Source organism: Xenopus laevis, chromosome 7L, assembly GCF_017654675.1.
Source record: "Xenopus laevis strain J_2021 chromosome 7L, Xenopus_laevis_v10.1, whole genome shotgun sequence".
In the NCBI taxonomy this organism is placed as follows: domain Eukaryota; kingdom Metazoa; phylum Chordata; class Amphibia; order Anura; family Pipidae; genus Xenopus; species Xenopus laevis.
In genome coordinates, this window is record NC_054383.1 from 131171941 (window position 1) to 131197672 (window position 25732).

Genomic DNA, 25732 nt, shown 5'->3' on the forward strand with positions numbered 1-25732 from the left:
AGAGACAAATCTTCATAAATTCTACAACAACAAACTAAATTAAAACTAAATATTTACTCTCACAACACAAGAACAATGGGAGAAGAACTTGGAATGGGTTTAGAGACGTTGTTACAGCAGGGAGATGCCAGGGGCGAGCCTTCTGTATTTGTTATCATAAGAAACTTCCATAAAACTCCAGTTAAACGGTTTCTTTTATTCTTTCTTTTGCTGGGGAATAAACCTTTAAGAGCTGGTTGTATCATTACCTCGCCTTGACTTTGTCTCTTCTAATTTCTTTGAAGATGTTACTGACTCAGCTTTTAGTTTCAGATTTGCACAAAACACCATTGTTCTGTCTAGAGCCACATCCTTCCTTATCACTTCCCTGATAGAAAGTAGTGATGGGCGAATTTATTCGCCAGGCGCGAATTCGCGGCGAATTTGCGCGATTCGCCGTCAGCGAATAAATTCGCGAAATTTCGCTGAAAAAATTCGCCGGCGTCAAAAATTTTTTTTTCAAAAACGGGCGCCAGCGTCGGAAAAACGGGCGCCGGCGTCAAAAACGAGACGCCGGCGCCGTTTCGCAAATTCGCCCATCACTAATAGAAAGCCTCTGGATATGGACTGGCATTGCTATAAAAGCAGACAAAGTAGGAGAAATGTATTGTGACATATCTCAACATATTGGATAGTCTGTCCTTAATGTGAATAATGACACCTTTCAAAGTCCTGGTCCTGGAAAAAGATAGATTTCCCTTATAGCAGTTGATCCTCTCCTGTGATCCTCAACTTCCCTGACTCATGAGCTATTAATACTTTTAATATTGTTTATCTATTAACTAGCACTAAAAATGTACAACTGATGGTTCCAGATACCAGTGACTCATCAGTGATGGGCAAAGCAGCATGTGTCTGTCAGTTTGCTAGTTCTGTATGTGTAATGCACATACGGGTGTTGTTTTAGGGCACAGCATTACTTTTTTTACATGGAAGTGGAAGGTTTCTCATTTAAACACCCAGGGGCCAAATGTATTACACACACTTCAAAATAACATTTTATTATAGGGGGAACATTATCCCTTATAATACATGAGTGACACTCAGAGTTCCCTGTATAACTCCGCCTGCAGCCTTGTGCCTTTATATGGTCACAGAACAACCCCTCCATGACTTCTAATATCCTTATCATTTACAGTAGGGGGTACATTATCCCTTATAATACACGAGTGATACTCAGAGTTCCCTGTATAACTCCGCCTGCAGCCTTGTGCCTTTATATGGTCACAGAACAACCCCTCCATGACTTCTAATATCCTTATCATTTACAGTAGGGGGTACATTATCCCTTATAATACACGAGTGATACTCAGAGTTCCCTGTATAACTCAGCCTGCAGCCTTGTGCCTTTATATGGTCACAGAACAACCCCTCAGTGACTTCTAATATCCTTATCATTTACAGTAGGGGGTACATTATCCCTTATAATACATGAGTGATACTCAGAGTTCCCTGTATAACTCAGCCTGCAGCCTTGTAGCTTTATATGGTCACAGAACCCTCAGTAACTTCTAATATCCTTATCATTTACAGTAGGGGGTACATTATCTCTTATAATACATGAGTGATACTCAGAGTTCCCTGTATAACTCAACCTGCAGCCTTGTGTCTTTATATGGTCACAGAACAACCCCTCAGTTACTTCTAATATCCTTATCATTTACAGTAGGGGGTACATTACCCCTTATAATACAATTGGCACAGAACCCCTCAATGACTTCTAATTTGAAGCCTCTCCAATTTGCCTTAGAGGGAAAATAAATTCCTTCCTGACTCCAAAATGACAATGGGACCAGTCCCTGGATCAACTTGTACTATGAGCTATCTCCCATGACCCTGTATTCCCTCACTTGCTAAACACCATCCAACCCCTTCTTATAACTATCTAATGTATCAGCCTGTACCACTGATTCAGTGCTGCTTTGCAGCCATATGTGCACTTTGCTCCAAATTTGACTCCAGCTCAAGATGGCAATTGCAGCCAATGGTGGAGGTGCAAAGACAAGACCTCAGGCTTTCTGCTATATAAGTTATAAACCCACTCATGCTCCATCTTTATGTGTGATGTAAATTTTAGCTTTTGCCCTCCATGTGCTGGTCCCATACTGTAGACCAGGGCTGTCCAACTGTTGGCCCACGGGCCACATTTGGTCTGAGACCCCCCTTTGTGTTGCCCCCACATGAAAATCTGCCTGCTGTGTCTGCTTACCATGTATCAACTTTAAAAGGTATCACTACAGGTATTAACTGGCCCCTGCATTGTTTAAACCTCAAATTCAGACTGTAATCCCCTGTATTGTTCACACTTGTAACACCTCTATTGTTCACACCGCTAAAGTCCTGTACTGTTCACACCTGAGACCCAGACTGAAACTGTTCAAACGGTTCACCTGTTCACACTCATACAAACTGCTGGAGGGGCAACAGCACTGTGTCACTGTCTGTAGTACATCTTAGAGAGGCCTTAATAGGTTTCCCTGTCTCCTGCTCTGTTCTGCCTGCCCTATGTTCCTTGTGTGTGCCATACTCTGCCTGCCCTATGTTCCCTGTGTGTGCCATACTCTGCCTGTGTGTGCCATACTCTGGCTGTGTGTGCCATACTCTGCCTGTGTGTGCCATACTCTGCCATGCTCAGCTTTCCCTATGCTCCCTGTGTGTGCCCTGCTCTGCCTGCGGAACATAAGCCTGGTATTTTTTTTGTTTGGTATCCCTACCACCATTAATGTTGACATGGTCTTGTGGTAACATGGGTGTGGTTTTAAGTGGGTCTGGTTTATAAACAGGGAGTGGTCAAAACTGGCTTCCATTATCAGCCATCCACTATGTAGGCCAGAAAAATTCCGACCCTCGGTACAGGGTGTAGACCGTGGGACCTCCTACACTTGTGCGACTACAAAAACAAATAGCTTTCATGGACGCCAAGAGTCTATTTCAACCTCTGCTTTAACCTTTCTACAAGTGGTTCTGATTTGTATCAATCATAATAGAGTTAACAACAATCAGAGGACTTAACCTTCACCAGGGGGTGCAGGAATTCATGTAGCACTCTATATGTACCTTGTTTTGGGAGCATTATCCATCCATATACATTTTATATAACTTATATAGACTATATTCAGATTTGGCTGCACAAAAAATCCACAAAAAAGGTTTCAGCTTTATACATCTTTCTGTTTGGGCCAAAGTAAATAGATCCAAATCTTACATCATTCCTCACCTCTCTCATTTGCTGTCTCTTTCTCTCCCCCACTTCTGGCTCTCTTTATTGGCAACTTTCTTCAGCCTACCTCCCACTACTGCACAACATGTTGCTGTTTCGCCTTCAATTTCTATTCCTGCTTTTTGTTGTTTTTGAAGGAAAATAAGTTGGGCATTAAAATGGACCCAAAATTTAAAATGGCCCAACAGAGAAACAGTTACAGCAATAATTTTGGAAAGCTCCATTATATACCCCAAATATAAATGTTAGCAGTATAAGCAATGTTTGTAGTAGTAGGGAGTAATATAGTAGGAAGAGATGGAGTAACAGTGGGTATAATAGTCTCTGGGAAGGGAGTGTGACTGTGGGATAGCAGGTATAGTAGGGAGAGATGGTGTCTATAGTAACAGTGGGATAATAGTCTCCTGGAAGGGAGTGTGACTGTGGGATACCAGGTATAGTAGGGAGAGATGGTGTCTATAGTAACAGTGGATAATAGTCTCTGGGAAGGGAGTGTGACTGTGGGATAGCAGGTATAGTAGGGAGAGATGGTGTCTATAGTAACAGTGGATAATAGTCTCTGGGAAGGTGAGTGTGACTGTGGAAGCAGGTTATAGTAGGGAAGATGGCCTATTAGTAACAGTGCGGATAATAGTCTCTGCGGAAGGAGTGTGACTTGTGGATAGCAGATATAGTAGGGAGAGATGGTGCCTATAGTAACAGTGGGCAATAATAGTCTCTGGAAGGAGTGGACTGTGGATAGCAGGTATAGTAGGAGAGATGTGTCATATAACAGTGGATGAAAGTCTCATGGGAAGGAAGTGTTGACTGTGGATAGCAGGTATTATGAGTTAGGAGAGATCGCGCTTTGCCTATAGTACAGGTGGATAAAAGTCTCTGGGAAGGGAGTGTGCTGTGGGATATCACGTATAGTAGGGAGAAGTGCCTATAGTAAACAGTGGTAGTCTCTGGAAGGGAGTGTGACTGTGGGATAGCAGGTATAGTAGGAGAGATGGTGCCTATAGTAACAGTGGATAATAGTCTCTGGGAAAGAGTGTGACTGTGGATAGCAGTTATAGTAGGAGAGGATGGTGCCTATAGTAACAGTGGGATAATAGTATCTGGGAAGGGAGTGTGACTGTGGGATAGCAGGTATAGTAGGGAGAGATGGTGCCTATAGTAACAGTGGATAATAGTCTCTGGGAAGGGAGTGTGACTGTGGGATAGCAGGTATAGTAGGGAGAGATGGTGTCTATAGTAACAGTGGATAATAGTCTCTGGGAAGGAGTGTGACTGTGGATAGCAGGTATAGTAGGGAGAGATGGTGCCTATAGTAACAGTGATAATAGTCTCTGGGAAGGGAGTGTGACTGTGGGATAGCAGTATAAGGGAGAGATGGGCTATAGTAACAGTGGATAATAGTCTCTGGGAAGGAGTGTGACTGTGGGATAGCAGGTATAGTAGGAGAGATGGTCCTATAGTAACAGTGATAATAGTCTCTGGGAAGGGAGTGTGACTGTGGGATAGCAGGTATAGTAGGGAGAGATGGTGCCTATAGTAACAGTGGATAATAGTCTCTGGGAAGGGAGTGTGACTGTGGATAGCAGGTATAGTAGGGAGAGATGGTGTCTATAGTAACAGTGGATAATAGTCTCTGGGAAGGGAGTGTGACTGTGGGATAGCAGGTATAGTAGGGAGAGATGGTGCCTATAGTAACAGTGGATAATAGTCTCTGGGAAGGGAGTGTGGCTGTGGATAGCAGTATAGTAGGGAGAGATGGTGTCTATAGTAACAGTGATAATAGTCTCTGAGTGTGACTGTGATAGCAGATATAGCAGTATAGAGTAGGGAGAACTGGTGGTAGTAACAATAAGTGTGAATAGGAGGTACGATATATAGTATGGAGTAAGAATATGTGTGGATAGTACTAATAGCTGGAAGGGAGTGTGACTTGGGATAGAACAGTGGATAATAGTCTCTGGGAAGGGAGTGTGACTGTATAGTAGATTGTGTCTATAGTAACAGTGGGATAATAGTCTCTGTAAATATATATGTGAATAAATATATGTATTATTTAACACATAACTGATTTCACAGATTAAAGAAGACAAGAAACTGGGACTGGTGACCCTTAAGCTGGCCATAGATGTTGAGATTTTTAAAAAATCAGAATCCTGATCGTAGACCACGATCTTCTCAGAACGATCGTACGATCGCACGAATTTACCATCAACTAAAAAGACCAATTTACCAGGAAAACAAAGGGGAGCTGCCTGCTTGGCCCTGCAAACATAGAGAGATTGCACTGGGACCGACAAAGATTTTTTGACCTGGCCGATCAATTTCCCGACAGAGGTCGGCCGAAAAATCGTAAGATGTACGATCGTTCGATTACCACTAACCACACGATAATTGGTCGGGCTTCCCTAAAATCGGTCGTTTGGCAATAAGAATCGTCGCGTCTATGGGGAGCTTAAGGCTCACAGTGTAATGCAACCTCTCCCTCACCTTGTACCATTGTGAAGTGATGACTTCTGGGACTTCTGCTTTACAGACAATCTGTGCACCACCCACTAGGGAAATCAGAGGGGGTTTGGCTAGACTTGTGGAGAAGCATAATATCCAAACTTACAATAATCTCAAGACCTACCCTTTGTGCTTTTTTCCTCCCACATTTACTATGTAACTATTATCCCTAGTCCCACCACCAGAAAAGACAATCCTGAGCACAGAGCAATGAGATGAAATAGACATTCACTGATACACATTCATTGAACAGATAATAAATATGAAATCAGGGCTTCTGCTTGAGCAAAGTACATTATTCTTTGTCACCAATGTGTCCAAATGTCTCCACCTTGATCTAATGTCACCAACTTGCAGAACTGCCTCCATCTTGGTCTAATCTTGCCATATTATTTGAGTCTTGCTCTTCTGCCATCAACACTGTGGAACCCAAAGCATTTGCCCTTGGCTGAGCCCCCATCAAACAGCTTAGCCTACATAAAGTATAAGCTATAGCTAAATAATTCAATGCTTAGATACTTGGGGTATAATATTCATATCAGACCCAGTGTCAGTTGGAAGCCTTAGTACTGCCTAGCGCTGACCCTGGAGGAATCTGATACAAATGGTCTTTGTCTTCAGTGTTGAACTCCAGGACACAAACACAGCAGCCATAGGAAAACCCAACAGAAAAGTAACAATGAGCTTTAGAGAGAAGAAAAGGGGCTTCTGTGCTGCCCAATAAAAGCAAAATAAACTGCCTGCAAATATTTGAGAGAGAAATTGGTTAGCATGCTTTGCATTCCCTTAATGCCTTCAGCACTCTGCACTCCCCTCTCTGGTGGTCTCTTTCCTTGTTTCACAGTGTTGGACATATCAGGGATTTATACAGACTATTAAATCTACTACTTGATGTGATACTCTTAGGGAATTGTATGCGTTCCTTAACTTTTGGGGTCATTAGTTTTAGAACTAGCTCATCACCTTAAGGGGCTATAAGCCCCATTTGAAGGTGCAACATTTAGTGAGGATTACTCTTGAAGGCCCAACATTTGGTCAGGGGCTTCAATTTACTCATAAAATGAGCAGATTAACAATCTATAAACCAGCAAATACATATTCACCCCACATTTCACCCTAACTATCGACAAGCAGGTGAATTTAGGAGCTCAAATATCCCCTATCTCCTCTAACTGACCTTCAGGCTGCCACTCTAACATGCTTTCTCAAGTGGGGCAGCTCCACAGTTTGGGAACCACTGGTCTGAGAAATAGGGCACCAGGGATACTATTACTTGTACCTGTTGAGTAAAATCTTACCCAGCATGCAATTTGGCTATTTATAACATTTTCCGTTAAAAAAAAAAGTGTTGGGTTCCTTTTGGAATGTTTACTTGTTTACCAAACAATGCCCTTACATGTGCTATCTTTCTATCCTCTCAATGCCCAATGAGGTAGAGTTGCCAGAGTAGAAGTCAGCTATACTTGGCATTCAGCCATTCTTGCAAAATATATATACCTGCCCATCTGATGAAATAGGAAGGGCAGGGCTGGTGGCTGCGAGTCTATAAAAGCTAGCCCTTGTAGAGTTGGAGCCAGGGAAATAGAGAGATATTGGAGAGACTGGGGAGTAAATCCAGTGTATATTTAGGTCCACCATCTTCCGTGACCCATCAAAGAGCTAAATAGCTGGCCCAAGCCCACCCATGCACCTCTATCATGTAAAGAGTTGACCCATTTTGCAAAAGGAACAGTGGTACAGAGGAGGCCAGCTTGCAAACAAAGGTTCATGAAGCAGAGGAACCTTCCTACACATGAGACCCAGCTACTGAGCATGCCCACTTACAAAAGAGACAAACTATAGAGTAGGCCATTTCACAGAGGAGGCCCAATCACAAAAAAACCTAGTTATGTGTTTAAGTGGGGAACACATCAGATTTAAGCTGGTCATTTATGGGCCAATAAAAGCTGCTGATTCTATACTGAACCTCTCCATACCAAGTCTGCAGCTTATTGGCTTATGTATGGGGACCTTGGGAGGACCTAGCCAACTAATATCGGGCAGAAAATTGACAAGATATCTATCAGAAAGGTTTGAATATTATAGTCAATGGGTGTTGGTGTGTTCCTTGTTTCAAATATTCAGACAAAGACATGGTCACATTGTAAGTCTTACCAGGTATGGCAAGTTTCAGCACAGTGCCCCTCCCAATGAACCTGCCAGATATTCTGACCATCCAGAGGAAACTTATGCAAACATGGGTAGAAGATATAGACTAAAGCTGGCGAGGTCACCAAAGGAGCGGATCTCTCCCGATATGCCCACCTTGAGTTGAGCGATATCGGGCTGATCCATTGTGGGCCCAACGATCAGATCACAAGGAGAAAACGGGCATTCGGATTGAGGACTGCATCAACGAACCGTGAGTCCACAATCCAACGGCATTTTTAAGTTGATTGACGTCTGCCCGACTTTCTGCCAGATATCGACCAGGGCCCCATACACTGGGCAATAAGATGCCGATTTAAACTGTAGGCAGATTATATCTGCCCGTGTATGGGGGGCCTTCAGACATCATCAGAGTTAGCAAGGGATGGATTAGGGTCAGGTTGGAGATATTCAATGCACTCACTGACAAATTAGCCCAGCTACAGAGGATGCCCACCAGTAGAGAAGACTCCCTTACATATAAGAACCAGCTAAAGAGGATGTCCACCAGTAGAGAAGACTCATATACAGGTAAGAACCAGCTACAGCGGAAGACCAACTTAGGGTAAGGTCACACCTGGAAATTCAGGGCGATTTAGTCACCTGGCGACTAATCGCCTCTTCTTTGGAGCGACTAATCTCCCCGAACGGCTTCCCCCTGTCTTCCGCCTGCTAGAATGAGAAATCGACTGCGGCATGGTACTTGCGTCGCTTTGTTTTCCGAAGTCGCCCGTAGTTTCCTCATGAGGCAACTTTGGGAATATATCAAAACACCTCTTGTTTCGCCCCTTCCAGGGCTTTATCAAGCAGGTTACATTTTTATAATCTACTTGATAAAACCCTAGAAGGGGCGAAGCGCATAGATTTCATGGATTTCATTTACCATGACCCGGTTGCCCTACAATGCCCACAAAATACAAAGCAGGACTTGGATTTCCGGCTTCCACATCTCAACTAATGAAAAACTACTGTATATGATATTAAAAATATAACTCTCTCCCACTCCTCAAGGGAGGCAGTTTAACCTGGGCATCATTATTTCCCACCATCCTTAGCCATATCACAACAATTTCTCCTGAAAAGGAGCCAATTTCTCTTTTCCTTAATGACATTAAAGTTTTAGAAAGTGCATCTTGCTCTTCCCATAAACAGACATTGGCCTTGCACAGTAGGTAGTAATTACTAGAGACAATTACTACCCTGCACAGTGTTCCCTGTTTATTTATAGCTGGGATTGTGAATCAGAACCCTTGTTAAACTAAGTTCTGTGCTTATAATTAATGGATTGTAACAAATATGGTTTAACACTTCAGTTGCCATGGATATTCAGGTCTGCAGGGTTGTTTTTGCCACTACCTTTAAAGTGCAGTTTTATGGTTTCTAGGAAGTGACCCCAGCTATCAGATTGCTCGTGAAGGCACATTTGTATTTGATTATATTTTATATGGCTTACATTTCTATTCTGGCTTTTAGGAATTTCCATTTTACTAGGTCATATAGGTCTGGGATAGAGATATGTGGTGAAATTACAAATTCTTTAACTGAAGAATAAGAAAATTAAAAAAAATGCAAAATATTAAAAAAACATAAAATGCCACAGTCCCTTCCCCTAGAGACTCTTATCCCACTGTTACTATAGACACCATCTCTCCCTACTATACCTGCTATCCCACAGTCACACTCCCTTCCCAGAGACTATTATCCACTGTTACTATAGGCACCATCTCTCCCTACTATACCTGCTATCCAACAGCCACACTCCCTTCCCAGAGACTATTATCCCACTGTTACTATAGGCACCATCTCTCCCTACTATACCTGCTATCCCACAGTCACACTCCCTTCCCAGAGACTATTATCCACTGTTACTATAGGCACCATCTCTTCCCTACTATACCTGCTATCCCACAGTCACACTCCCTTCCCAGAGACTATTATCCCACTGTTACTATAGGTACCATCTCTCCCTACTATACCTGCTATCCCACAGTCACACTCCCTTCCCAGAGACTATTATCCACTGTTACTATAGACACCATCTCTCCCTACTATACCTGCTATCCCACAGTCACACTCCCTTCCCAGAGACTATTATCCACTGTTACTATAGGCACAATCTCTCCCTACTATACCTGCTATGTCACAGTCACACTCCCTTCCCAGAGACTATTATCCACTGTTACTATAGACACCATCTCTCCCTACTATACCTGCTATCCCACAGTCACACTCCCTTCCCAGAGACTATTATCCACTGTTACTATTAGACACCATCTCTCCCTACTATACCTGCTATCCCACAGTCACACTCCCTTCCCAGAGACTATTATCCACTGTTACTATAGACACCATCTCTCCCTACTATACCTGCTATCCCACAGTCACACTCCCTTCCCAGAGACTATTATCCACTGTTACTATAGACACCATCTCTCCCAACTCTACCTGTTATCCCACAGTCACACTCCCTTCCCAGAGACTATTACCCCACTGTTACTATAGGCACCATCTCTCCCTACTATACCTGCTATCCCACAGTCACACTCCCTTCCCAGAGACTATTATCCACTGTTACTATAGACACTATCTCTCCCTACTATACCTGCTATCCCACAGTCACACTCCCTTCCCAGAGACTATTACCCCACTGTTACTATAGGCACCATCTCTCCCTACTATACCTGCTATCCCACAGTCACACTCCCTTCCCAGAGACTATTATCCCACTGTTACTATAGGCACCATCTCTCCCTACTATACCTGCTATCCCACAGTCACACTCCCTTCCCAGAGACTATTACCCCACTGTTACTATAGGCACCATCTCTCCCTACTATACCTGCTATCCCACAGTCACACTCCCTTCCCAGAGACTATTATCCACTGTTACTATAGACACCATCTCTCCCTACTATACCTGCTATCCCACAGTCACACTCCCTTCCAAGAGACTATTATCCCACTGTTACTATAGGCACCATCTCTCCCTACTATACCTGCTATCCCACAGTCACACTCCCTTCCCAGAGACTAGTATCCCACTGTTACTATAGGCACCATCTCTCCCTACTATACCTGCTATCCCACAGTCACACTCCCTTCCCAGAGACTATTATCCCCACTGTTACTATAGGCACCATCTCTCCCTACTATACCTGCTATCCCACAGTCACACTCCCTTCCCAGAGACTATTATCCACTGTTACTATAGGCACCATCTCTCCCTACTATACCTGCTATCCCACAGTCACACTCCCTTCCCAGAGACTATTATCCACTGTTACTATAGACACCATCTCTCCCTACTATACCTGCTATCCCACAGTCACTTTCTGACTCCCACAGAGTAAGTCTGCTTTGGCACATGCTGGTAGAGGGGGGGGGGGGTTTGGCCCACGTCCAGGCTTCTGTCTCAGATGCGGTGGATTGGGGGCTTAAGGTTTTTTTTGGGGTTTTTTGTGGATGGGCCCGTTGAAGGGTATTTACACTACTGGCTACCACAATTGCTTTCTTCCCACAAGATACCTCCCACAATACATCACTGCAAATCCAAGTTAAACACATCATCAATTACATTTGCTGTAATATGTCCACTATTTTAATATTCAACAATAATTCAGGAGAATCAGATGAAAGAACTTAACGTTCACGTCACAGAATGTGCAGAAACAATGACTGATTAGTGAAACAAAACAGAACCTTATTTAAAAGTATAATCTTATCAATATTATTATCATCATAAAATTTTAACAAAGAAGAAATTATTGTGGCTCAAAAGTAAAAAAATTAAGATCATGCAATTAGGAAGGAGTGATGGGATTATTATGGCTCTATGTAATTCATCTTGTAGTCTTATGAAACATTCCCTTTAATATCCTGAAAAGCTGAATTGAGATGCAACACAATCTTACCTGTGGAGCTCTGGGTGGCTTCTAAGTGTTGTTGCTTTACGGAACGTGCCAGATCTAATGGATAAAATAGAGCATCAAATATAATACTGTACTGCGTCCTTACTCCATTCTACCAATCTAATCTGTTTCACAGTTCAAGCTGTCTGTGCGCAACATATAATTATATAATTACAGTCATTAGCCTTGAATCGTATCCATCAAGTTCAGCCATTCCCTCACTGACATTTCTCGTTGTGTTGGTCCAGAAGATGAGAAAATAATCCAGTAAAACAAATTCCAAATTGCCTCCATCGACAGACAACTTCTGACTACAAATAGGACAACAAATGTTACCTCGTTTGCTGTTCATTATTTTATAATTTAGCTAGTGGGTTATTTCTTCCTCTATTTTAAGCTTTCTACTAAACCAACAGATGCTAGCTCAGCTGGTAGGATGTTCTATATATACATACACTACCCTAGGAGATCCAAGGAGCTGTAATAAAAATGTCAGAGGAGCAGGACTGGTAATGTCATGGATTTTATCCTATTTTTATGAGTTGTAGGATAATCCAGTCCCTTTGAGACTAACACAATTCCCCTTATCTATTTCATTTATAGTCTGCAGCTCAACAATTTAAATACATTGGAACGTGGGACTGGTTAGCAAAAAAATTTTTTTCTTCTATTCTTTTACAAACAGTTCATTAAAAAAATAATTTTAAGAATATTATTGTTACAAACACTTTTGTACTACTGTTGTAAAACTAGCATATAGAAAGAACATTTTGGTTGCATCCCTGTAACTGTCCACAGTCACAACATTGATATAATACATCTTTAGAAGACATTTCAAAGCTAAATAAAGGAGTTGCCTTCAAGTTCCCTAGAGCACTTGCCTACCTAGAGCAGTTGCCTTTAAGTTACCTAAAGCAGTTTAAGTTACCTAAAGCACTTGTTTTTAAGTTACCTTGAGCAGTTGTCTTCAAGTTACCTAGAGCAGATGCTCCCAAGTTATCTAAAGCAGTTGCCTTCAAGTTACTTAGAGCAGTTGTCTTCAAGTTACCTAGAGCAGATGCTCCCAAGTTACCTAAAGAAGCTGCCTTCATGTTACCTAGAGTAGATGCCTTCAGATTACCTAGAGCAGAAGCCTCCAGGTTATCTAGAGCAGTTGCCTTCAAGTTACCTAGAGCAGTTCCCTTTAAGTTATATAAAACAGTTGTATTCAAGTTACCTAGAGTAGATGCCTTCGAGTTACCTAGAGTAGTTGTTTTCAAGTTACCTAGAGCAGTTGTTTTCAAGTGACCTAGAGCAGTTGTCTTCAAGTTACCTAGAGCAGATGCTCCCAAGTTATCTAGAGCAGCTGCCTTCAAATTACCTAGAGTAGATGACATCAGATTACCTAGAGCAGATGCCTCCAATTTACCTAGAGCAGGTACCTTTAAGTAACATAGCAACATAGTAAGTTAGGTTGAAAAAAGACACAAGCCCATCAAGTTCAACCTTTTAACTCTATTTTAACCTACCTAACTGCTAGTTGCTTAGAGCAGATGCTTTCACATTCCCTCGAGCAGATGCCTTCAAGTTACCTAGAGCAGTTGCCTTCAAGCTACCTAAAGCAGATGCATTCAAGTTATTTAGAACAGATGCCTTCAAACTCACACACAACATCAATGGCATAAACTGTAGAGGAAGAGTGGAAGATGTTTTTATAGCTAACTTGAGCAGATGCCCTCTGACACAACATCAATGGCATCAAAAACGACAGAGGGATATCAGTGAAATTAAACTCTAGAAAAGAACATCAATGTCATTTAACACTACAGAAGGAGTGGAAGAAGCTTCATAGCTACATACAGTGCCAGTTACTTACATCAGATGCCTTCAAAGTCAGACAAAACTTCAATGGCATTAAACACATGAAGAAGTGTGGAAAAAGTTATACAGTATCTACATACATCAGTTGCCTACAAACTAGACACAGCATCAATTGAATTAAATACTACAGGATTAAGGAAATAAGTTTCATAGCTACCTAGAGTAGTTGCCTTCAAATTCAGACACAACATCAATGGCATCAAACACTACCGGGTTAGTGGAAAGAAGTTTTCATAGCAACCTAGAGCAGTCACTTTCAAACTCAGACACAACATCAATTGATTAGAGGAGGAGTGGATGAAGTCTCACAGATACCTAGAGCCGTTGCCTTCAAAACTCAGGTTTCATAAAGCCCTCTCCAGCAAACAAGTAAACGCTTGGCTCCACAGTGTGTTAGTGTCTCCCCTCCAGAATAAAGTCTCTCTGCTGGGTACAGTATGACAGTAGGAGTTCTGAAATGCACTTTGTCACATTTTCAGCAGGCATTGAACCCACACAGAAATTCCTATGTGTGTGTGCTGTGCAGAGATCATTCCATAAAACTGGTAAGTAACCAGCTGCATGGCAATGGCATATAGCAAGTTACTCAGTGTTCTGCTGGTGTCTGACTGCCTCTTGTGTAGGTGTTGAGGTGGGTGTGCAATCTGTGTCGATCCTGGCAGGCGAGAGAGAGAGAGATCGTCACACAGTCTCCAAAGGATAGATACATGTTTGTGACCAGTATCTCACGTGTTACAAGTCGGATTAAGACTGTGAACATGCTTTCATCCATCTCATTGCATTCTACAGATCATTAAAAATCTGAACCAGTGCCACTTGAATGTGTGTTATTGCGGTGCTACATTGAGTCGTGGGTATTTATCTGCCTTATCGAAGAAGAGATAAAAGTCAGAGAAGGCAAGAACTGTGAGCCATTATAGATCATTCTCTTAAATATAATGGGACTTGGAATTTCAGATGATACCTAGTACTATGTATATGTTAAACAATAGCAGTTGCCTAGTTTCCTATCTCCGCAAAATTTGCATTGATGTTTTATGTACAGAGGAGTCTGACCATTTGTGTCATTGATATAAAGGTCTGAATGGACCATTGTTCATCTCAGCCACTACAAAATATGTCCTATGGTTATTGCAAACTCTGAGGATAAATTTGATCTCCCATGATAGTGAGGTAATTTAGCTAACAGAGGCCTTCATGACAGAATTATAGCTTAGCCATACTTTGGCCATACTGTTATTTACAGGCAAGTATGCCGAATCACTGTGGTGTTCCTGCACTTGGTTGTTTATAACTAAAAGTGCAATGAATCACTCAGTCCAAATCATATCAGCCACCAACATCTCTTCTATCTAACATCAGCATCTCATCTGGAATAGTCTAGAACAGTGTTCCCCAACTGTAGGCTTGCTCACCCACTACTTGGCTGTTGCTCCCAGTGGCCTGAAAGCAGGTGCTTATTTTTGAATTCCAGGCTTGGAGACAAGTCTTGGTTACATAAAAACCGAACGGTACAGCTTGCCAGTCCTCATTAGGGCTTCCAAATAGCCAATCACAGCCCTTATATGATACTCCCAGAGACTTTTTTCATGCTTGTGTTGCTCCTCAACTATTTTTACATTGAAGTGTAACTCACGGATAAAAATAGTTGGGGACCCCTGGTCTAGAAAGTATTATCATCAAAGGCCATGAAGACTCCATATGTGTCAAAGAAGATAAACTGATATAAACAAGAATAATGAACATGACTATTGAGTAAACAGGGACGCTGTACAATAATTGGTAAACATATTGGGACTGGGAGGGGGCAAGAGGGCCTATAACAGTGATCCCCAACCAGTAGCTTGTGAGCAACATGTTGCTCACCAACCCCTTGGATGTTGCTCTCAGTGGCTTCAAAGCAGGTGCTTATTTTTGAATTCCTGGCTTGGAGGCAAGTTTTGGTTGCATAAAAACCAGATATACTGCCAAACAGAGTCTCCTGTAGGCTGCCAATCCACATAGAGGCCATCAATAGCCAATCACAGCCCTAATTTCGCACCACCCAGGAACTTGTTCCATGCTTGTGTTGCTAACTAGTTCGCGGCGAATTCGCGGCGAATTTGCGCGATTCGCCGCCAGCGAATAAATTCGCAAAGCGCCCACGAAAATTCACGGCAAAAATTCGCCGGCGTCAAAAAAAAAATTTTCCTCAAAAACGGGCGCCGGCGTCGAAAAACGGGCGAAATTCACAAATTTTCCAGCGAAACGGCGCAAATTCGCCCATCACTATTGCTAACCCAACTCTTTTTACATCTGAATGTTGCTCACGGATGAAAAAGGTTGGGGACCACTGGCCTATAACAACAAGATAAAAATGGTGTCGTTTTTGGAAGACTTATGTACACTGTCCTAGGTACATCTGTATTCTCCACTGGTCTATTAAAGCTTGATTTCTTGCCAATTCAAAGTCCTGGTGGTATTTCAATGGCGAAGATTTTAGCCCTCGGTAAATAGCCTTACATTTTTGGTCCTTCAAGCTGGAAAACAGATCCTCACACAGAGACAAGAGATTTCCCATGGGCAAAACCAATTCATGAGATATGAATCCTTTTTGATCTTATTTGTTTTACTTGTGGTTACACTCTCTCTTGGTCAGGGTACTCCCAGGAACACAGGCACCAAATACCACCTGAGTGGTTCCTAGTATTTCCCTCTTTCTTCATAGCCTTTACCCTTTTTTATGTTTATCCCTGATTGGACTTTTCATTTCCTTATTGTATTACCATTATTACAAAAGGTCAGAATATATCTCTATCCTATTGAATTTGAAATGACTAACCCAAATTAATAGCCATGTAATTGCTTGTTAGACCACTTGATTTTGCCTTTACCATTGGTACCCTTTTTGCACAGTAGCAAATTTGGCAATGATTAAACACTCATTATGCGCTAGAGAGAAATTCCCCCGTCCTATTCGTAACAACATTGCGTGGGACCTTTGGCCCGGCATAGACTTGGTGGTGGCCTCTGGCCTGCCAACCGGGTTTGGATCCTGATGTAGTAGGGTTACAAGGATAAGGTACAGAGAACTTATCTACACAGGATAAAGTTCATCAACCTGGGGAATTTGATGTTAACAAAGAGATACAGCTATAAGTCTGACACCTGCCAAAGAAAAGTCAGATAAATATGGGTTGCGGATGAATGAACGATTGCCGGAGTGGAATTAGGGTAAGCACTTTGGCCAAATCCCTTTACAGGGCAGTTTTAGCTTAAACATATGGGCAAATTTTAAAGAAAATTATTCTGACAGGTTTTAAAAAAGTGGGAAAGGATGCTGTGACTATTTGGATTTTAGAATGCAGACAACACACAAACCAGAAATGATAAATATGAATATATAAGAACTTGTTTTACAAGGCTGCAAGAGTATCTTAATATTAGGGAAACAGAAATTGCACATAAAACTCCCTGCAAATGCTGTGTAGGTTCTACTATCAACACAGGGAATATAAATGAGCTAATGAACTCCATTTCTAATAAACTCCAATTCCAGTGAGACACAGAAACATGTAGAGACCCAAAAAGACCACTGGGATTTTACCATACTCACCAGGAAGCAGATGCCAAGAGGAGGGTCCTAATAAGCCTCCTCAGGAACCACTTTATCCATCAAGGTCTGACTTGAGACTAAGGGGCAAATTCACTAAGCGCCGAAGCGCCGAACACTAGCGTTACTTCGCTAGCGTTTGGCATTTTCGTTACTGCGCAAATTCACTAACGAACGCTGGCGTAGTTTCGCTAGTGTTACTTCGCACCCTTACGCCTGGCGAAGTTTCGCTAGCAAATTCACTAACGCGCGCAGTGTACTGAACGCTACCTTTTACGCTAGACTTCCTTCGCCACCTCAGACCAGGCGAAGCGCAATAGAGTAGATAGGGATTGCTTCAAAAAAAGTCAAAATTTTTTCTAAGTCCCAAAAAACGCTGGCGTGTTTTCTACATTATGGGTGATAGGCTGAAAAAGATCGAAAAAATTTTTGGGGCTCCCCTCCTTCCCCCCTACATTTCCTGACTCATGGAAACTTACCTAGTCAGTGGGCACATGTGTAGGGCAAAATAAAATTTTTATTTGATGTTTTGAAGCTTTTCTAGCCATTTGTAGTGCTGATACATATTCCTCCATTGAAATTTGAATTTGGCGCCGTATGCAAATTAGCCTTCGCTAGCGTAACTTCGCTATACTTAGCGAATCAACGCTAGCGCAACTTCGCAACCTTATGCTACCCCTGAGCGCAACTTCGGATTTTAGTGAATTTGCGAAGCGCTGGCGAAACTACGCCTGGCGAAGTGTGGCGAAGTGCGGCGAAGTTACACCTGGCGCAACTACGAATCTTAGTGAATTTGCCCCTAATAGCTTTACAGCGTCATGAAAAAACTTTCTCGCAAGAGACCCCTGTCTGTGTATGAATTCCCCTTCAGTTGGGGGAAGAACTGTTGATAAAACAGTAACTACATGGGCTATCTTAAATCATTTTGAAACTATGCAATTAACTACAAATATTCCTCATCCACCAGAGAATAGGGTTGTATTTTTGAATGAGATTTGTAAACTTAAAGATTCATAAAATCTTTTTTGGGCAGATGGAGAAGCCTGGATATCTGGATTGCAGGAACATATCCAAAATAAACTGCACAAGATCAGGCCTGATTATAAGAATATGACTATGAATGCCTCTAGTTTAGGGAAGTACAAGGGGTAAAACTATAACTTTCAGCACATGGACTTCCTTTACTCATTTTCAAAGTAGGCAATTAGCTAAAAATATTCCACATCCACCCAAAAAATAGGGTTATGTATTTGAATGATATGTGTAAAATTTAAGATTCACAAAATCTTACTTGGGCAGAAGCGTGGATATCAGGAATACAAGAGCATATTCCAAAGTAAAAATGTACAAGATCAGACCTGATTATAATTATATATCAGAGTAGGGTGACTTTGAGACAACAATGATTTTTCCCTACTCATGAAGGAGGAGATAAACCAGTTGACCTTTGTTCAAGGGTTTCTATTACCTGACCCTGACATGGTATTGTTTGTAGATAGATCAAGGTTAAACAAGGACGGAACCTCTTATGCCATTGTTGGTCAGACAGATGTTTAGATTGTGGGCAATTACCACTTTGCATTTCGGCACAGCAAGCAGAGTTGGTAGCCGGGTGTGTGATCTGGCAAAAGGAAAACTATATATATATATATATATATATATAAAGTTCAGAAGTTCCTGATGACGGCTCGAGTTTAGGAGCCGAAACGTCGTAATAAAGCCAACAATTTTTGTTTTTCACTATAGTCCTGTGTGTGCGGTTCTTTTGTGCGCTATATATATATATATATATATATATATATATATATATATATATATATATATATATATATATATATATATATATATACATACACAGACAGCAGATATGTTTTAAACAGGGGAATTAAAACAGCTCAGAAAACTGCAATTAAACTCGACAGAGGTTTGTGGTTGCTCCGACCGACCAATGATGTTGATAACATATATGCTTTCCTTTATTGCTGTAGCTAAACATGACTAGTACACGATTTGACAAGATTAGCACATAAGTTTTACATTAGGTGTGTAAAGGTTTCGAAAGGCATCTGAATGTATTACGTTTCTTAATTACACAGTAGTGATACTTAGGGCAGAGAGACACACGAGGAAAGTTTGGGCGACTTCGGAAAATGAAGAGCTCTGAGTGCCATCCCACTGGCAATTTACATTCTAGCCAGTGGGAAGGCAGGGGAAGGCAGTTTGGGGAGATTAGTCGCCCCGAAGAAGCGGAGATTTGTCACCAGGCGAATAATCTCCCCGAATTTAAGCACGTGTCTCTGCCCTTAGATACATGGAAATTGGACAATTAGTTATCTGAAGCCTGGTTATGTGACAGTTTGAGGATCAGAATTAAATATCATACAGATAACCCAACCACTACTCAGATACAGTCCCCTAATCAACCACAAAGGACTATGTGATTTCCCACACTATGCCTGTATCAGACCAATTCAATTACCCCCTAATATGCCAACATAGTTGCATATGAATCACCATCATCAGTTACAGGACATTCACCATTCTACAGATTAGGGCTACCCAAACATTTTTCCAGTGAGCCACATTCAAATGTAAAAAGAGTTGGGGAGCAACACAAGCATGAAAATGGATCCTGTTAGGTACCAAATAAGGTCTGTGATTGGCCTATGTGGACTTGCAGCCTTCAGGAGACTCTGTTTGGTAGGACATCTGTTTTTTATGCAACCAAAAATTAATTCCAAGCCTGGAATTCAAAATGAAGCACATGCTTTGAGTCCTTTGGAAGCAACATCCAAGGGGTCGTTGAACAACATGTTGCTCACAAGCCACTGGTGGGGGATCACTGCTATAGAGTATAGACTATACTATAGTCCTATTGCAATACTAACTGCTGGTTTGCATTCCATCTTGTGTCCCTAGACCTTCTTAACTTAGGGGGCACATTTACAAAGCTCGAGTGAAGGATTCGAATTAAAAAAACTTCGAATTTCGAAGTGTTTTTTTGGCTACTTCGACCATCAAATGGGCTAGTTCGACCTTCGACTACGACTTCGACTACGAATCAAACGATTCGAACTAAAAATCGTTCGACTATTCGACCATTCGATAATCGAAGTACTGTCTCTTTAAGAAAAACTTCGACCCCCTAGTTCGGCAGCCAGAGGCTCCAACTTCAAGAGCAAAAAGTTGGGACTCAACTGGCTTAGCTCACTCATAAAGATATATAACGGACACCATTGTGAGGATCTTGTACCCTAGGGTTGGACACCTCTTGTGCGTCTGATTCGAATCCCATCCTCCAATGCAATAGTAGAGGCCCATCTAAAAAAAAAGAGTTGTGTGTAGCACGTTCACAAAGGTGATTTCACGATTCACACTTCCAGTCATGTAAACAAACAACCCAGCTCCAACAGGTTTCATGGAACTATTGTGATTGGATTGGTCAACACCTTCCTGAAAAAGTTCATTGTGATTGGATTAAAAATGCCAGAGTAACTGCCAATCAATGTTACAGTTTGGATTACACAACTGCTTTTCAGAAGCATCATGACCATCGTATCCACTAGTCACACCCTCAAAACATTCGCTCACCAGGGTCTAATGGTGCACCTGCGTATGCAAGTGGCGTGGCACATTCTCTTCACCAACTTGCCCACAGCGCTGCTGTAGTAAATGAACCTAAGCCACAGGAGAAGAGAACCAGGGAGTAGTTATATCTCAGCCCCTGTAATAACACTGGGCATTTTCCAACTGCCTCCAGGCACCTCCTTCCATAACTAATGTGTCAGTGAGACAATGGCGGATTGACCATGGAAGCTCTGGGCTAAACGCAACACATTGAGCGAGCCCATAATAACCGTGTCCAACCATGTGGATTCAATGGAGCTACACAGTAACAGGAATTCCTCACTTCCCACCAAAGCATTCCAAGCACACGTCACACCTACACTAGTGGAAAGCAACTGTGCAACGGGCAGGACACACAAAAGATTAGTGTTGTTTGGTTGTGTGCTGCTACGCCAGTCTCATTTCCCATTGCTGGAATGTCTGTTGGGACAGGAGAAGCTGAGGGCACCAGGGCAGCTTTATAAATGCTGGAAAAGGTCAACTTCTTAGGAGTCTATAAGGTTTCTGACTCAGTCAGTAGCAGGGATGGTAGTGATCTGTTCAGCACACATGTAACGAAAGAGTCAGGATTCCTCACCGAATTCCCTTACACCACCTTCTGGGTATGCTGCTCCTATTGATATACACCAGTTGGAGCTACTATGGGTTCTGGTGAAGGGTAGTCTTTACAGAGCTCCAACATACCCAGCCAACCCACTCAATTTCAGTATGGTAAAATAAGCAGTATAAAGTGACCAACTGCAAAAGGTAATAATATAAGCACAGTTTTATCCCTGCAGGGATATGTTGGTCCATTATTTAAAAGTGAAAATGAAAATTTAACATAAGCTTCCTCATACTGAAATAAGAAACTTTATGAATACAATCAATTAAATATTCTGCATTGTTTCTGAAATAATCACGTTTATCTTCATTATTCCTCTCTCAGCATCTGTTTCTCTTCATTCTGTCTTCATGCAGCAGTTGGGTGTCAGATATTCATTGACGGTTAGATCCAATATATCTTATAGGGGGGCTCCTTTCCTAACAGATGTATTAGAGCTCACTCAAATAACTGATTCCAGTACAAACAAAATCTAACAAAATAACTGCCTTTTGCACAAATCCTGCATGTAGAGAAACACAATGTCTGGTGATTCTAATAGAGTGAGCTCTAACATATCTTCTAGGCAAAAAGAGTCCCCTATAAACTTGGATTGTTCATCTGACACCCAACTGCTGCATGAAGACAGAATGAAGAGAAACAGATGCTGAGAGAGGAATAGTGAAGATAAACTTGATTATTTCAGAAACGGTACAGAATATTTAATTGATTGTATTTAGAAAGTTTCTTATTTCAGTATGAGGAGGTTTATATTAAATTGTCATTTTCGCAATAGTTCCCCTTTAACTCCTGTATAAAAACAACTACTACAAATCTAAATTAATCCACATAATATAAATTATACGGTATGTATCTTGCCACAAAGTATCACTGTGATGTGCCCGTTAGTATTTATGGCTCAGTGTATATCCAACAAGCTTCCAGGTGGAAGTTAAAGAAAATGGCCACAGGCTATTCAGGTAGGGGCCCAAACTGAAAAAGTTTAATTTAAAGGGGAAATATACCATATTGATGAGCAAAGATTTAGCTTTACTCCCATCTAAGATAGTGGCAGGCCAGGCATTTACTATTAAACCCAACTTACTATCAGCCTTGGATTTTACAAAACTGAGGTGCATTGGCAAAAGGGGTTCTTCACCTTTAAATGTGCTTTTTTCATATGATGTAGAGAGTGATATTCAGAGACAATTTCCAATTGTTTTTCATTTTTTATTATTTGTGGTTTTTGAGTTATTTAGCTTTTTATTCAGCAGCTCTACAGTTTGCAATTTCAGTAATCTGATTGCTAAGGTCCAAATTCCCCTAGCAACCACGCACTGATTTGAATAAGAGGCTGGAATATGAATAGGAGGGGCCTGAATAGAAAGATGAGTAATAAAAAGTAGCAATAACAATACATTTATAGCCTTACAGAGCATTTGTATTTTTTAGATTGGGTCAGTGAACCCTACTTGAAAGCTGGAAAGAGTCAGAAGAAGAAAAAGACACATAACTCAAAAACTATACAAAAGACAAATAATCAAGAGCAATTGAAAAGCTGCTTAGAATTGGCCATTCTATAACATAATAAAAATTAACATAAAGGTGAATAACCCCTTTAAAGGGGTTTTTAGCCTTTAAGTTAACTTTTAATATGTTATAGAATGGCTAATTCTTAGCAACTTTTCAGTTGCTCTTGATTATTTGTTTTTTTTATAGTTTTTTAGTTATTTGCCTTCTTCCTCTAACTCTTTCCAGCTTTCCAATAGGGAGTCCCTGACCCCCATCTAAAACAAATACTCTGTAAGGCTACAAATGTATTGTTATTGCTATTTTTTATTACTCATCTTTCTATTCAAGCCATTCCAGTCTCTTATTCCACTCATTGCAAGGTTGCTAGTGTAATTTGAACCCTAGCAACCAGATTGCTGAAATTGCAAACTGGAGAGCTGCTGAATAAAAAGTTAAATAAGTCAAAAACCACAAATAAAAAATGAAACCCAATTGCAAATTGTCTCAGAATATCAATCTCTACATCATACTAAAAGTTAAGTCAAAGGGGAACAACCCCTTTTAATACTGGCAAGTACAAAATATCGATAAGTGGAAACAACCTAAAAAGTCAGTGGTCTGTGTGTAATACCACATGTTGGCAGCAGGGGGAGCAGAGAGAACCAAAGCTGTAATGATAAGCCAGTTTGCAAAAGGGTTAACAGAAATTACTTATATTTCAAACAACTGATTCCTGCCATGTATTGTGCTTAATTATAGGCCACGTTTTCAAAGATCTTAAATACATAACTGAAATATTTCACATTTACCTCTTATGAAGCCTGAAAGACATTTTGCTACATTGTTTCCGTTGTCAGAACCAGTAGTGCAAGTGCAGAGGGAACAGCCAGACAGACAGGTGCTGCTTTCTATATAGTGCAAAGTTGTAAAAATACAGTTTTTGGGTGGAGATCCCCTTTAAGAAAGGAATCAGGACACTGAGCTGATGTATATGCAGAACCGCAGCTGCTGAAAGCACTGGCCCGACATACGAGGAGCTGTGGGCAGCTCGCCATCATAACAGCACGAGTGGTATTTTTGTCATTCAGTGTAAATGTGCTTTGGCAATGAAAAAATGCAGAGAAAAACTGACCTTCTGTTAAAGTCAATAAATGTCTCTATTCAGACAGAGAGCTGCTAACATGAGGGCACAGAGAGCCGACAGAGCCCGAGGGCACCGACGATAATCAGCAGAGCCACAACATCTCTCCAAATTCACATTTAATTTGGGAAGTTACAAAATATGAATTATTTCCGTATAAATATCATTATAGTCTGGTGTTAATAAATGTCAAGGAAATTGGACAATTGGATTGGATGGGCGAATTTGACCAGTTTCGTTTCGCCAAAAATTCGCCGCCGGCGAAATGTCGCAGACACCCATTAAAGTCTATGGGCATCAAAAACATTTTGTCGTGCGACGAAATTTTTTTGACGCGCGTCTTTTTTTTTTGTACGCACAACGCCATACAAGTCTATGGGCGTAATTTTTTCGGCAAAATGAGGCGAAAAAATTCGACCATCCCTAATTAGAGGCAAGCCTATCATATTAAAGATTTACTGCTGGTTCAACTGTAATTGGCTGTTAAAGTCTGGGGTGTGAAATTGGCATTCTCATTGGCTACAAGTTGGTTAAGGCCCATGATTGGTCTAACAATGTAATTGGATACAAGTTGAACATGGGCCATGAATGGTCTTATAATGTGATTGGGTACATGGTGGTCTGGGCCCATAAACAGTCTGAACCTGTAACTGGGTACAGGGTGGTCTAGGCCCATGAGAAGTATAATCATATCATGGGATACAGGGTGGACTAGGCCCATGAAGAGTATAATCATATCATAAGGTACAGGGTGTTACAATCCTATAGGAGCACTAAAGTTCTTCTCTATAGGTTGGCCTTCCCCTGGGAATATTCTAATGCACAGGTTCTCACATATTCTAATGCTATAATTAGTTTTGGGTTTGTGTAGCCCAGGGGGGCAATCGAATTAGGGGTGTATTAATAGGAATAGGGGAGGAAAGGCCAGGATTGTTGTAGGATCACAGGGACATTGCAGCGTTGTGTATACTCTATGAATAGAATGGACACTAGATGGTGCCACAGTTGGGACTGTATGTTGTTCTATGCATCTAAGCTTCATATTTTTATTTTATTTATCATCTATAGATCTGAGTGCCTTTAAGAATGGCTTGGATGATTTCTTGGACAGACATAATATCAAAGGCTATTGTGATACTAAACTCTATAGTTAGTATAGATATGGGTATATAGAATTAATGTGAGAGTAGGAAGGGGGGTGCGTGTATGGATGCTGGGTTTTCATTTGGAGGGGGTGAACTGATGGACTTTGTCTTTTTTCAACCCGATTTAACTATGTAACTATGTAACTATGTAACAGTGGCCTCTAGTGGCTTAATGATTGCAAAGTTCTCTGTCCATTCACCCCAACGAACAACCAGTTTGATACTGTACATTTTGGACACACAAAATGTTATTGAATCAGCTGATCAGTTGGAATGGACTATGGGCAAGTGTAAGAGCAGAGTCACCTAGACAGGTGCATGCTGGGACACCTACCCTCAGCCTTGTACACCGCTGTGCCCCACAGAGTAGGTAGAAGGCAGGCTTCGGAGGTCATCAATCAGTCATCAGTCAG

The 25732-nt window shown here is 41.4% G+C and overlaps 1 protein-coding gene across 5 annotated transcripts in view; it reads right to left on the minus strand.

Moving 5' to 3' along the window:
- Window positions 1-25732, minus strand: part of mag.L (myelin associated glycoprotein L homeolog) — a 71036-nt gene that overhangs the window by 20245 nt on the left and 25059 nt on the right. For 2 of the 5 annotated variants that reach the window (XM_041569740.1, XM_041569743.1), the window contains exon 2: window positions 11863-11916. The exons of 1 other annotated variant lie outside the window; for it this stretch is intronic. The gene's annotated coding sequence lies outside the window, so the exon portion shown is untranslated. Of the gene's footprint in view, window positions 1-11862; window positions 11917-13876; window positions 13983-14034; window positions 14253-25732 lie in introns of those variants that run through there. 2 more of the 5 variants (XM_041569741.1, XM_041569742.1) reach the window with 2 other exon arrangements.